This window comes from Microcebus murinus, chromosome X (assembly GCF_040939455.1).
Source record: "Microcebus murinus isolate Inina chromosome X, M.murinus_Inina_mat1.0, whole genome shotgun sequence".
Taxonomy (NCBI): domain Eukaryota; kingdom Metazoa; phylum Chordata; class Mammalia; order Primates; family Cheirogaleidae; genus Microcebus; species Microcebus murinus.
In genome coordinates, this window is record NC_134136.1 from 119975454 (window position 1) to 119990673 (window position 15220).

General features: G+C 37.2%; 1 pseudogene; it reads right to left on the reverse strand.

Moving 5' to 3' along the window:
* Positions 1-13495: 13495 nt before the first annotated feature.
* LOC105866346 (cilia- and flagella-associated protein 43-like) overlaps positions 13496-15220 on the reverse strand; it is a 59400-nt pseudogene continuing 57675 nt past the window's right edge.

The following is a 15220-nucleotide window of genomic DNA, read 5'->3' on the forward strand; positions in this document are numbered from 1 at the left end:
TCTCTGTCCTTGTGCAATTGTAAAGCATGGCCCCACTATTTTCTGACACTCCTGCAATTGAAAGGTGAAATCTATGTCCCTTATACTTGAATCTGGGCTCTGTGATTGCTTGGCCAGTTGAATATGACAGAAGAAATTTTGTGCTAGTTTCTGATCCCAGGCCTTAAGAAATTGGAAGCTTCCACTTCTTGTCCCTTGAGATGATATCTCTCAACCCAGCCACTACACTGCAAGGAAGCCCAAGCCATCCCATGGAGGGGAACCAAAAACCAGTACCGACTTGCCAGCTATATGAGTGATTCATCTTGGAAGTAGATTCACTGGCTCAGGTCAAGCCACCCCAGATGGCACCACATGGAGCAAAGAGACAAATGGTCCCCACTGAACCCTGCCCAAATTTCAGATTCATGAACAAAAGAAAGGATTGTTACCTTTAAAGCCATTGAATATCAGTGATTTGGTATGCAGCAAGAGCTACCCAGAACATCCCCCTTCTTTGAACCCTCTTCTCTATCTCCTTTTCTTCCCTCTTAGTTTTTCTTGCTTTTCTCCAAATCTGTCTCAAAATCAATACATAGTTTCTACTTCTTGGGAAAGGATATGCTCAATATTGTTGTCATTTTTATAAGATGATGAAGAACAATGACTCTATATTGTTAATTTCCATGTGGACTGAGCAGAAGCACAATAAATCTTACTGAATTGTATTGGATTTATTTTAGTTATTTTAACCAATTTTCTATTATTTTTAATAACAGGTGTTCAGCCCACTCCCCAGACTTACTGAATCAGATGTTCTAGAGTGGGGCCTTGGAAACTCTATTTTTAACAAGCTTCCCAGATAATTTTTATACATATCAATAATTTTTATACATATCAAAGTTTGAAAACCTTGCCACAGGTTATGAAATTTAAATTTAAAAAGACTATAAATGCTATTACGCATTTACTGTGGAGCCTGGCATATTATAAGAGGTCAATAAATGTCACCTATTCTTATCATCAGCAACATCATCATTGTTATTTTTAAAGGTTACCTTTAAGTTTGAGAGATATCATACTCATGCGTTATTGGGAATAAGCAAGGGTTATTGGTATGATGATTTGCTTATTAAATTTGCTTTTTAAAAAATAGATGAGAAAACTGAGGCTCAGAGAGGTTAAGTAACTCACACAGATTCAGACTATTCACTACAGTACTCTCACTAAGACATAACTCTGTAGAGAGTTGTTATTTTTAAGTAAAAAGTGTTGAAAGAAAATGGGATGTTATTAACCCTAAGTTAATTAATAAATTTCAATGTCAAAGCACCCCATTTTCTAAGCATTCGGCTTAATTGAGATTTAATAATCTAGACTGAATGTTTTCCACTTAAACAGATGCCCATAAAAGCCACATCCAAAGGAAAATAAATTGTAGAGTGTGTTGAATTTTCTTAAAAACTTCTGCAGTACATCTGCTTCTATATTAAAGTGGGATGTCAGGTCTCTCATGCTCCCAGAGGAAACCAGGGGAATTTGGTCAAGTAGACTAAGATTTCCTTGTAGCCATCTTCTTCTAAATCTGTAAAGGTCCCCTGTCTGGGGTTTTCTGAAGAGGCCCAGTTTCAATGATTTACTGTGTTTTCTCCAGAGCATGTACTTAGATGAACCTTATGTCCTGTGTCGTGCACATACATACATGTGTGTACCTGAGCCAAGTGAGTAGACACTCTGAAGAATGCTTTGCCTAAACTTACTCTGGTCTCCTGCAGATAACTGATGCCTGGAGCCAAGAGCATTCTGAATTGTAGACAACAACTGCCTACCTGATTTAATAAACAAATCAACATACCAACAACCCTTGTTAGTAACTAAAAAAATTTTTGGCAATTAAATTAATTAATATAAAAGTTGAAGAATTTTGGCATAATGTATATTATATAAATGTTAGCTGCTTTACTATCATTTTTATTATTAATTATTATTTGTAAAGAAATTACATCACTAGGTAACTTTTCTCTTTGTACAGACCTGTAGCTAAAAATGCAACTAAAAGAGTATGGAAATCTGGCTGAGGTCAGGAAAATATGATTATTCCCTAAGGAGCAGATCAGGATCTTTTCTATTCACCTCTGAATCTTCACAAATTTGCATGGTGCCTGGCCTGGCACATGATTGTGTGCTCAATAAGCTGTTGAATAAATGATGGTTCTTACTTGTTGATTATTAAATTTTTTCTTGTCTTTTGAACTTCTGCTTAGAATTTGAATGGGGCAAGAACGCTCTTTAATTGACTTTGGTTAATTAGATTCTGTGTCATTGAGTGTGACTATTTTCTTTCTTTTTTTGATGTAGCCATAATATTTATTTTTTTTGATCTTCTCCCCCCCCACACAGGGCTTTATTAAGGTATGCTTGACAAATACAAATTATATATATTTATGATATTTTGATATATGTATACATCGTGAAATGATGTATAACTCATTAACATATCTATCACCTCACATATTTACGATTTTCATTTCTTATCTCTTGTTAGAGGACATTGATGGAGAAAAAGAGGAGTTAAGTAGAACTAGAAACCAAGAAAGAGGGTGAAACAGCTCAATGCAAACTTTGTAGTCTAAAGACTTTTGACTTATCTTTGAAGCGTATTTAAATGATAAAAAGAAAATGTCTGGACTAACCAGGGTGTGATTATACAGACATATTCTATAAAAAAACAATAATCCTCTGCCCTCTCTCTTTTCTGGGAAAGAGTGTAGGCATATAATTGCAACACTCAAATATCATACAGCTCAATGTTTTGCTGTGCTGCAGAGCTCAGGTTTAGTTCTCAGTACAATCTCATTGAACTAAATATCAAACTCGATCACAAGACTGTATCACTAGATGTTAAAAGTCCATGTGACTTCATTATCCAACCAGCCAAATATGGACATTTTCTATAAGCTCATTTTTGTTAAGAGTTAGTTTATATCAAATTAAAGATTCCATGGAAATGAATAGCTATGAGTAATAAACCCCTAGAGCCTTTGACAGGAGTAGGAGTTTCCAGCCTGTTCATCTGCCATGCTCCAGATCAGGAACATATATTCATGCTGCTTTGTTTTCCTCAGTGCACCACTTGGGGAGATGCTTCTGCAGTGTTTATTTAGAAAGCCCCAGGCTGGATTCAAACTAAGAAAAAAATAACTGCTATGTCCTAACTCACAGTGGAGCTGCCTTCCTCTTCCTTCCCCCTTTAGTTCCACCTTGGTCCATATGTACAGATCTTTGCTGAATGCCTTGAGATGTGGGCAGGAGAAGAGGAGATTGTTGGTAAAAATAAAGGACTCAACCAATGGTTCTTTTCAAAGCAGATGGCCTGCAAAGAGCTGTACATAGACTTGCATGTCCAAAGATTTTTTCTATAAATTGCCTTTTGAAACTTAGATATCTAAATGAAAATAATAAAACAAAAATTTACAGTAAAATATATTTCCTTGTCTCCTGATTCAAGAAACCATGAGACATGAAGTATGATTTACTCTAATGGAGTGGGTTATCCGTACAATGAAGAAATATATGCATCAGTTGGCTTTGCAGTATAAAAAACACCCTAAAACTTAGTGCCTTATTTCACTCTTGATTCTGCGGGTTGGTGGAAAAGTTCTCCTTATCTAGGGAGGGTATACCAATCTCTGCCAGCAGGTTGGCTAGAGGCTGGAAAATTTAGGACAGCCTCACTCACATAGTTGGTGTTTGGCAGGGCAATAATGGTGACTAAGCCACCTGTTTCATCATTCAGCAGGCTAGCCCTGGACTAGTCCCAGGGTTCTAAGAGTATGAGAGCAGAAGCTGCAAGGCTCTTGAAGCTTAGGTTGACAATTACAAAACGTCACTTCCATTGCATTCTTTGGTCCAAGCAAGTCACAAAATTCAAAGGGTGGGTAAGTAGATTCTACTTCTTGAAGGTAGAAGCTACAGACTATTGTGGCTATTTTTGCAATCTCCCAGATGAGGTGTACACACAACACATGGCACTCTAATCAAAATCGTGACATACAAACCCACTGCTGGAGACAGATGTGTGATGGTGGCAAGAATGCTGGAAAGTAGACTCCAAAGACCACGGTCTTAGAAAAGGTCCTGCCATGAATTACTTCCTGACCTTAAATAAATCCATTCTATCTCTCTGGGCCTCAATTAACATCTCTAAAACAAGGGATTGGATAAAATGATTTCTGAAGTTTCTTCCAGATTTCTAAGGACTCTAAGAATCTAATACACTCTCAGTTTTCTAAGGCAAGATTTCTAGTTCTAAGGATCTCAAGATGGTTCAAAATTCTATTTTTTTTTTTTTACTTTATGACTCTATTAATAATTTGGGAAAAAATCATATGTTATGATTACAACCATGCACAAAGTATGCTTATGAAAGGAAATATTTAAAAGTTAATGGCAGGATGGTAGGATTTGGGGCTTTAAAATTATTTTAACAAATTTAAAAATTTTTTATTACTATCTTGACTCTTCAATAAAGAGGAATAAATACTTTCCATGCACTCTTTCTAAGAACAAAATTGTTGCCAGATCAACAAGACCACAACTCTCAGAGCTCCCAGGAGCAACAAGAAATTAATTTCTTGTTTGGCCTTTTCTATTCTCTGGTAGGCAGTAGAGAGAATAGTGAGAGACACTCTTGCCCTTCTCTCGCTGTCACACACACTGCCCAGACTCCCCACCAAGAACATCACGTTTCTTGCTCAGCCATGTACACTTAAATTGGATTGGAAGTTATTTTCCCTCAAATTGATCAAGCTTTCAGGGCAGATGCTCTGAGAAGTAAAGAAAAGAGGAAGGATTTGGTGAAGGGTCATCCATTTCTACTTTCAGCCAGGCGGTGTTCATCAGTGGCCTCTAATAGCTCAATTCTCTTGGATCCTTTCAGGCTTATCTTACTTGACCTGTCAGGTGAGTTTGACCTTTTTGACTATTCCTTTTTCCTTGATGGTCCTTCCTCCCTTGCATTCTAAAACATCACTTTGACTTCTTCCCCACAGCCTTCTCTTCCATGGCCAGTCACTTGAATATTGGTGATGCCCAGCATTTGTCTTTGGTCTCTGATTATCCTACATCCACCCTGAGTAAACTCACTCCCGTGATGACAATGACCCTTCATATTCTGTTGACCCCTAGATATATATCTCTGTCACAGACTTCTCTCCTGAACCTTGGTCTGCATCCTGGGCAGCTTTACTGTGACATTTCACAAGTGACTTAAACTCAACGTGTTCTCACACTCTGGTGTTCTCAGGTCAGTGAATTACTATCCACCTACTTACCCAAGCTAAAAAAACTGGGAAGCCACTGTCTCTCCCTTACTCTTTATTCCGAAAGCTAGACCTATTTTCTCCCAGAACCGCTCCCTGCCAATCCTCTGCTCTACTCAGGATTGACCCCTGCATCCTGCATCCTCTAGGCTCTTATCTTGGCCAGATTCTGGCTGGGTTTATCCAATGTAAGGCCCTGCTTTTAAATACTAGCATGACTCAAGCATGTAGACTTTTCTTACCAAGGATGTTCTGCCACTGTTGCTGCTGAGTGCCTAGCAGAGGCCACCAAATCAGAGGCCAACATTGAGCTCTTAACTTGGCACCATTCTCTCGGGGGCCCAGCTAGCCACTTGGTAACAAGTTGATCACATTTGACCCTTTCCTATCATGAAGGAGTCACACTTTGTTCTTACTACTATGAGTACGGATATGCTTTCTCAACACCACCATCAATGGGCTTATGGGCCTAATTCGCCATCATGCTGTCATATACAACAATGCTTCTGTCCAAGGGACATATTTCATTACCAAAAAAATACAATAATAACTCAAGCTATTAAAATTTACTGGTCTTAGCAGGCACTCCATCTCTCAGGAGCTGCTGGCCTGATAAAATGGTGGAATGGCTTAATTAAGATTTAGTTATGGTACCAACTGGCAAGTCACATTATGTGGTGTTGGAATATTGTCCCTCAGGATGTAGCATATGCTTTGAACCAGTGACCAATATATGCTACATATCTCCCTTATGTAGAATGCAGGAGTCCAGGAATTAAGGGGCAGAAGTGGGAATGGCTTTTCTCACTATTATATCTAATAATCCACTCACAGAAGTTCTGCTTCCTGTATACAACCTTCAGCTCTACTAGTCTAGAGGTCTTTCTTCCTAAGGAAGCAATTCTTCCACCCAATCTTATTATAAACTAGAATTTGAGACTGTCACTTGGCATTTGGAGCTCATACCACTGAACCAACAAGCAGAGGAAGGGTGACTATATTGGCTGAAGCAATTGATCATTATTAATGATGGGAAATTGGTTTGCTGCTACACAATAAGAATAGGGATACTATGTCTGAAATCGAGGAGATTCATGGGAGCATCTTTTAGTACTTCTGTATCTGCTAGTAAAATTCAGTTAAAGTTTACAGCAACCCAATAAGTACAAGAGCACCAAAGGTTCAGATTTTGTAGAAATAAAGGATTGGACCACCCCACTAACAGAATATTGGTAAAGAACTGCAACCAATATTCTGGCTAAAAGGGCAATAAGAACAAAATACACGGTGAAAGAAGAAAGTGATAAATATCAACTATGACCACATGACCAGTTACAGAACAATTATAGCAAACAAGGATTCGTACTTTGTTATGCATATATTAACCAACAATCTCCTCCCTACTATTTTGTATGAGAAGTGTTGGTAGTAAGCACTTGGTAATTTAATTTATAGGACACCAGACTACAAGGAGCCACATCTGGTATTTATAGGAGGGATTCCAAAATGCCTGGAGATCTTGGACTTGAGATAGAAAAATGAGAAATCAGATTTTCTCCCTCCCCTTGTTGGTGGGAATTGGTGAGTTTTATCATGGATAGTTGTCTCATGTCCAGCAGATGAATGGATTTGTTAAATATGGATATGAAGTGAGAATGGATGCTGACTAGCTAAAAAGATTGATGATGTTAGTCCTGGGCCTGTTTGCCCTCAGATCTGTTTCATGCCCTTCTCCAGCTCTGCTCTGTATCCTTAGGGCTGCATTCACCAGGCTCCTTCAAGCTAGATGACTCCCCAAGTCATCTAGCTTGAAACTGGATTTGGCATGAGTAGGAGATTGCAGCATTGGAAGGAGAAAGAATCTAGGGTGCTTTCACCCTTTCTCTCTGATGTCGACAGATTTGCCAGCTGTGGCTACATCTGTGGCTTTGGCTCATTTCAGACAAGATACTGTATTTCCAGCTTCCTCTGGGCAATTCTGGCTTCAGTAACATGTCTGAAGCCCTTGTCTCTCCAGCTGAGGCGTGATGGAAGCTTCTTACTGTTGCCGGTCTCTGGGGTCCTTCAGTGAGCTCTGTTTCACTCCCAGCTGCTCTCTCACTTGTGTAATCAACTCTATGCATTAAATCTCCCAACTGATATAATCAAATTCCTGTTCTTTAAGATGTCTTATGGCTGTTCCCTCCTGTCCACCTCTTACAGCTACTGCCTTACCTGTATCAGGCTCTCACTATCTTTTACCTGGGCTACTGGTCACACTTTTCAGACTCCATTCCACCACTCTTCCTCCTTAATTAACACATGTAGGCTCTATCTCTTTGGTGTTCCTTTTCCTGTACTTCAAATAAGAATAAATTTCAGAAATGTAGTTCTAGAAATGCATTTGACCCTTGAACAACATGGGGGCTATGGTGCCTGCCCACCATACAGTTGAAAATCCACATATAACTTTTTACTTCCCAAAAGCTTAACTACTAATGGCCCACTGTTGACCAGAAGCTTTACAAATAACAAACAGCAAATTAACACATATATTATATGTTATTTGCATTATGCACTGTATTCTTACAATAAAGTAAGCTAGAGAAAAGAAAATGTTGTTAAGAAAATCACAAGGAAGAGAAAATATATTTGTTATTCATTAAGTGGAAGTGAATCATCACTTGTCAAGGTTTTCATCCTTGTTGTCTTCACACTGAGTAGGCTGAGGAGGAGGAGGAAGGGGAGGGGTTGGTCTTGCCCTTTCAGGGGTGGCAGAGGCAGAAGAAAATCCTCATATAAGTGGACCCACACACTTCAACCTTGTGTTGTTCAAGGGTTAATTGTAATCTTGTTTTATAAACTAAGCCACCTAACATTATGACCTTGTGAATTGTGCTTTCTACTCAGAAGAGAAAGTATCTTTAGAAACCGAGAAACCAAGAAAGAACAAAGACCTACAGGGTGACAGAAATGACATTGGAAGTCCAAAATTCTCTTTTTTCTATATTTCCTGAAATGTAAATACTATAAGAATCGATGTTTTCTCCCTAGCCTCAATCTTTCTTTTTGCATATTCCTCAAAAATATTGTTACATTGATGCTCAGATCAAATAGCTTATTTTTCTGACTGTTATCTTTGGATGTTCATCATGAAAAAATTTGAAAAACCAGAATAATATAAAGAAAAAATCAATATTATCTATAATTCTACCAAAATAATCCTGGTTAGGAGATCATCAAATAATCCTCTAGGGTATTTTTCTATGTATTTTAAAAATAAAATTGGGCTCCTACTGTCAATGGTATTTTTTTAATTGAAAATTTTATTTTAATTTTAAATTTTTTTCTTACAACTGATTTACATGCAGTTGTAAGAAAAAATACAGAAACATTCTTTGTGCACTTCACTGAGTTTCATCCAATGATAATATTTTGCAAGACAAAAAATAATATCACAACCAGGTTATTGATACAATGCAGTAATCTCATTTACATTTCCCCAGTTTTACTTATATATATATGCATGTGTGTTTGTTTCTATGCATTCAGTCCTATACAATTATACCATTATACCATCTATGTAGTTTCATATTTCCAACCATCACAATCAAGATACTGAACAGTTCCAACACTGAAAGGACCTCTCATGTTGCCATTTTATAAACACACACACTCTCCTTCTTTTCCCCAGTTTCTCTAACTTATGGTAACCACTAATCTGTCTTTCATTTCTCAAATGTTGTCATTTCAAAAAATTATATAAATGGAATGATACAATATGTAATCTTTTGCGATTGGCTTTTTTTACTCAGTATAATTTCTTGGAGATTCATTAATGTAGTGATATATGTCAATACTTCTTTCCTTTTTATTGCTGAGTAGTAGTCCATGGTATGCATGTACCACAGATTGTTTAACCATTCACCTGTTGAAGGACACATAGGATAATTCCAGTTTTGGGGCTGCTATGAATAAAGCTGCTATGAACATTTGTGTACAGCTTTTTGTGTGAATATAAGTTGCCACTTCTCTGGGATAAATGCCCAAGAGTGAATTGTTAATATGGTAACTACATGTATAGTTTTTTTTTTTTTAAAAAAACTGCCAAACTAGTTTCAAAGAACTGTGCCATTTTACATTCCCATGAGCAATGTATGAGTGAAAGTTCTCCACATTCTTTTTTTTTTTTTTTCCAGAGACAGTCTCCCTCTGTTGCTCAGGCTAGAGAGCAGTGGTATGATCATGGTTCACTGCAACCTTGAACTTCTGAGTTCAAGCGATCCTCCTCCTGCCTCAGCCTCCTCCTTTTTATTTTTTGTAGAGAGGGGATCTCACAATGTTGCCCGGGTTGGTCTCAAACTCCTAGCCTCGTGCCTTGTCCTCCCAAAGGACTGGGATTACAGGCATGAGCCACCATGCCTGACTATCACATTCTTATCAACATCTGATGTTGTTACTACATGTTATTTTTGCCACTTGGATAGGTGTGCAGGGTTATCTTGTTATAGTTTTAATTTACATTTCTCTAGTAGCTAATCATGTTGAATAGTTTTTCATTTGCTCATTAGCCATGTATATATACTCTTTGGTGAAATATCTGTTCATGTTCTTTGCCCAGTTTTTAAATGGATTGTTGTTTTTTTAACTGTTGAGTTTTGAGAGTTCTTTAAATATTTGAGATACAAATCCTCTATTACACGTGCACTTTGCACATATTTTCTCTCAGTCTAAGTCTGTAGCCCCAGATCCCAAAGATTTTCTCTTATATTTTGTTCTAAAATGCATATACTTTTACATTTTGCATTTAAGTCCACTATACATTTTGAGTTAATTTTTGTATCATCTATGAGACTTAGATCAAGGTTTATTTTTTATTTTATTTTATTTTTTTTGCCCATGGATGTCCAAATGCTCCAGCACTGTTTGTTGAAAAGTCTATCATTTCTCCACTGAAGTACTTTGGTATCTTTCACAAAAGTCAGTTGGACATATGTGTGTGACTCCATTCCTGTGTTCTCTACTCTGTTCTGTTGCTTTGTATGTCTGTCTCTCTGCAAATACCACACAGACTTGATTACTGTCACTATACAGTAAATCTTAAAATCAGATAGACTGGTTCCTCCAACTTTATTCTTCTTTTCCCAAATTTTTAGTCGTTCTAGTTCCTTACACTTCCATATACAATATTTTAGAATAATATTGCCTGTATCTAGAAAAAATCTTGCTGAGACTATGATAGGAATTGTATTAAATCTGTATATCAATTTGAGCAGAACTGACATTTTTTTTTTATTTCGGCATATTATGGGGGTACAGATTTTAAGGTTTCAATAAATGCCCATTTCCCCCCCTCCCCCCAAAAGTCTGAGTCTCCATCATGACCATCCCCCAGATGGTGCACATCTCACTCATTATGTATGTATATACCCGCCCCCCTCCCCCCTCCCACCTGCCCAATACCCTATTACTGTAGTACCTATGTGTCCACTTAGGTGCTACTCAGTTAATACCAGTTTACTGGAGAATATATCTGGTGCTTGTTTTTCCATTCTTGGGATACTTCACTTAGTAGTATGGGTTCCAGCTCTAACCAGGAAAATATAAGATGTGCTATATCACCATTGTTTCTTAGAGCTGAATAGTATTCCATGGTATACATATACCACATTTTATTAATCCATTCTTGGATTGATGGGCACTTGGGCTGTTTCCACAGCCTTGCAATTATGAATTGTGTTGCTATAAACAGTTCGAGTGCAGGTGTCTTTTTTGTAGAGTGTCATTGGATCATTTGGGTAGATGCCCAGCAATGGGATTGCTGGATCAAATGGTAGATTCACTTGTATCGCTTTAAGGTATCTCCATATTGCTTTCCACAGAGGTTGAACTAGTTTGCAGTTCCACCAGCAGTGTAGGAGTGTTCCTCTCTCTCCGCAACCACGCCAGCATTTATTGTTTGGAGATTTTTTGATAAAGGCCATTCTAACTGGGGTTAAGTGATATCTCATTGTAGTTTTGATTTGCATTTCCCTGATGATTAGAGATGTTGAGCATTTTTTCATATGTTTGTTGGCCATTCTTCTGTCTTCTTTAGAAAATTTCTGTTCAAGTCCTTTGCCCACTTTTTTTTTTCTTTGCCCACTTTTTAATGGGGTTATTTGATCTTTTCTTCCTGATTTTTGTGAGTTCTAAGTATATTCTAGTTATCAGTCCCTTATCAGATGCATAGGATGCAAAAATTTTCTCCCATTCTGTAGGTTGTCTGTTTACTTTCATGACTATTTCTTTGGCTGTGCAGAAGCTTTGTAGTTTCATCATGTCCCATTTATTTATTTTTGTTGCTGCTGTGATTGCCTTTGGGGACTTCTTCATAAACTCTTTGCCCAGGCCAATGTCTAGGAGAGTGTTTCCAACTTTTTCCTCTAGAGTTCTAATAGTTTCATACCTTAGGTTTAAGTCTGTTATCCAGCGTGAGTTGGTTTTTGTGAGAGGTGAAAGGTGTGGGTCCTGTTTTAGCCTTCTACAGGTGGCTATCCAGTTTTCCCAGCACCATTTATTGAAAAGGGATTCTTTTCCCCAGCGTATGTTTTTGTCTGCTTTGTCAAAGATGAGATGGCTATATGAGGATGGTTTTATATCAGGATTCTCACATCTGTTCCACTGGTCAATATTCCTATTTTTGTGCCAATACCATATTGATTTAATTACTACAGCTTTGTAGTATAGTTTGATATCTCGCATATTAATGCCTCCTATTTTGTTTTTGTTGCCTAGAATTGCTCTTGATATTCAGGGTCTTCTTTGGTTCCATACGAAGCGTAAAATTATTTTTTCTATATCTGTGAAGAATGTTGATGGGATTTTAATAGGTATTGCATTGAATCTGTAGATCAGTTTGGGTAGTATAGACATTTTGATGATATTGAGTCTACCGATCCACGAGGATGGTATGGATTTCCATCTGTTTACATCCTCTGCTATTTCCTTCCTCAGTGTTTCATAGTTCTCCCTGTAGAGGTCTTTTACGTCCTTGGTTAAGTATATTCCTAGGTACTTTAATTTCTTTGTTGCTATTGTGAAGGGAATTGAGTCTTTGATTTGAGAACTGACATTTTTATTAAGCCTTCCAACCCATTAACATGACATGTCTCTACATTTATTTAGGTCTTCTTAGATTTATTTCATCAGCATTTTTCATTTGTCAGCATGTAAGTCCTGAGTATGTTCTTTCAGAGTCACATCTAAGTATTTAATTTTCTTTTACGCAAAGATTAATGGTACAAGCATACCTCGGAGATATTGCGGGTTCAGTTCCAGACCACCACAATAAAGCAAATATCACAATAAAACAAGTCACACAAATATTTTGGTTTCCCAGTGCATATACAAGTTACATTTACACTATACTATAATCTATTTGGTATGCAATAGCATTATGTCTAAAAAACAATGTATATATCTTAATTTTAAAATACTATATTGTCTTTAAATCCTGACAACTATTTGTGCCTTCAGTGAGTCATCATCTTTTTGCTGGTTCAGGTTCTTGCCTTGATGTTGATGGCTGCTGACTGATCAGGTTGGTGGTTGCTTAAGGTTGGGTTGTCTGTGACAAGTTCTCAAAATAAGACAACAATTAAATTTGTCACAATGATTGACTCTTCCTTTCATGAAAAATTTCTCTGTAGCATGCAATGCTACTTGGTAGCATTTCACCCACAGGAGAACTTCTTTCAAAATTGGAGTCCATCCTCTTAAACTCTGTGGCTGCTTTTTCAACTAAGTTTATGGAATATTCTAAACCTTTGTTGTCATTTCAACAACGTTCGCAGCATTTTGACCAGGAGTAGATTCCATCTCAAGAAACCACTTTATTTGCTCATTCATAAGAAGCAACTTTTCATCCATTCAAGTTTTATCATGAGATTGCAATTTAGTCACATCATCACGCTCCACTTCTAAGTCTAGTTCTCTTGTTATTTTCACTACATTTCCAGTTACTTTTTTTTTTTTCGTATTTTACAGATTTATTCATGCATGAAAAAAGTTTATATGCTGATCAAGGATAAAATTAAACAATTTGCTATTAAAAATATGCACTAAGAGGGGACTCTACTTAAATTTCCCAGTATGAAAGAAAAAGAAATCATTTTACCCAAATGAAATAATTTGTAAAATGACTAATTTGGCCTTGTGCTTTCCTGCCAGTGTTTTTACATTTTAACAAGAGCAGGAAATGTTTTCATCTGTAATCTTTCTACTTCAGCCTGTAGTATTGAAATCTCTTCAGCTTGTTGTTTTGAAATATTTGTTAACTTCTGTTGTTGCATCATGTTTTCATATCGTTCTTTGACAATCTTTTCACAAGTTAATTTAGACTCCATTGCATTACAGATGTCTTTTCTCTCTGATACAGCTACCAACTCTTCTCATAGATTGCAGCTTAGACCATAATTTGCTACATCTTTTTGATTGCTGAACTTTCCCAGTTTTTTGAGTAGTTTTTTGCAGTTTTCCACATTCTTTCTACGGGTCTTATATATAACAGCAATGGTTTGCTCCATTATGCCAATATGAAGACTAATCAGAGATTCATAGTTGGGTTCATTTAGGAACTTTTGACAATCTCTTGAGAAAAACAGCATCTGAATATCTCAAGCCTTTTGATTTAGATCTTCCATTTCCATCTCCATTTTCTTATGCTCCCATTCAATCTGAAATATTCCTTTGTGTACCTCTTTACTTTCCATCATGCTAGCAACTTTCTTTTGTCCTTGAGTCCAAATCACAGAATTCAGGTCTTCGATTATGTTCATGTCGATGAGAATTGCGTCAGTATAGTCCAGTATTAACTGGAAATTCTCCAGTTCTATTTGTCCTTGTTTAAGAAGAATTTGGATCGTCAAATTCAGCTGGTATTTCACTTTATCTTCCTGTAATAGGATGAGTTCATGGAACACTTTCTCAATCTCCTGTTGCACCTTTTTATCCTCCTCAACTCTCTTTCGGAGGAAAGCCACCATTTCCACTAAGCCAGCTGCTTTCTGCTTTACCTTCTGTTCATTTTCCACTTTTATTCTTTTGGTTGTGCAGAAATGATCCCAGACCAAGGGGTCCAAGCTTTCTGGCATGTGATTAATATTGTCTAACTCGTCCATGGCCTTCATTAACTAGGCAAAGTTGTTCTTATTCAACTTGGCAGATCCTGGTCGTTCTCCATAAGGGACAATACTGGTTGTTTCTCTGTGTGTTTTATGCTTGTGAATCCTTGGTCAGCATTTAAAAAGTTTGTAGAGTGTTTCCACTTGATGACTGGGAATTTCAGAAAATTCCTTTTTAAAGCTCCGATCAAGAATTTTGTCTTCTGCCAGTAAGTTGTCATACTGTTCCTTGTACACATCCAGGTATTTTCTAGATTTCCAGATGGCTTCTGAAGACTGGCTTTTCTCATGATGCTGCTTTGCTAGGTAGTTGTTCAGGAATAGTTCTCTGGAGCTTAATTCTTCATCCAATGGTAAAGAAAAAATAAGATTATTTATTTTCAATTCCTCCTGATTGACAACCATCTCTGCCTTTACTCTCCTTTCAAAGAGTCTTTTCAAATTGTCATCCAAGTTCTGTGTGCTTTCTTGTATAGAGTTTTGAAGTCTCTTTAATTCTGCTTCTAATGAGTTTTCTGTACTTATCTCTTTCTTCATTTAACTCCTTGACTTTTTTCTCATAATCTTTTTTTTTTTTTTTTTTTTTTTTTTTTTTTTTGAGACAGAGTCTCACTTTGTTGCCCGGGCTAGAGTGAGTGCCGTGGCGTCAGCCTAGCTCACAGCAACCTCAAACTCCTGGGCTCGAGTGATCCTTCTGCCTCAGCCTCCCGGGTAGCTGGGACTACAGGCATGCGCCACCATGCCCGGCTAATTTTTTATATATATATATCAGTTGGC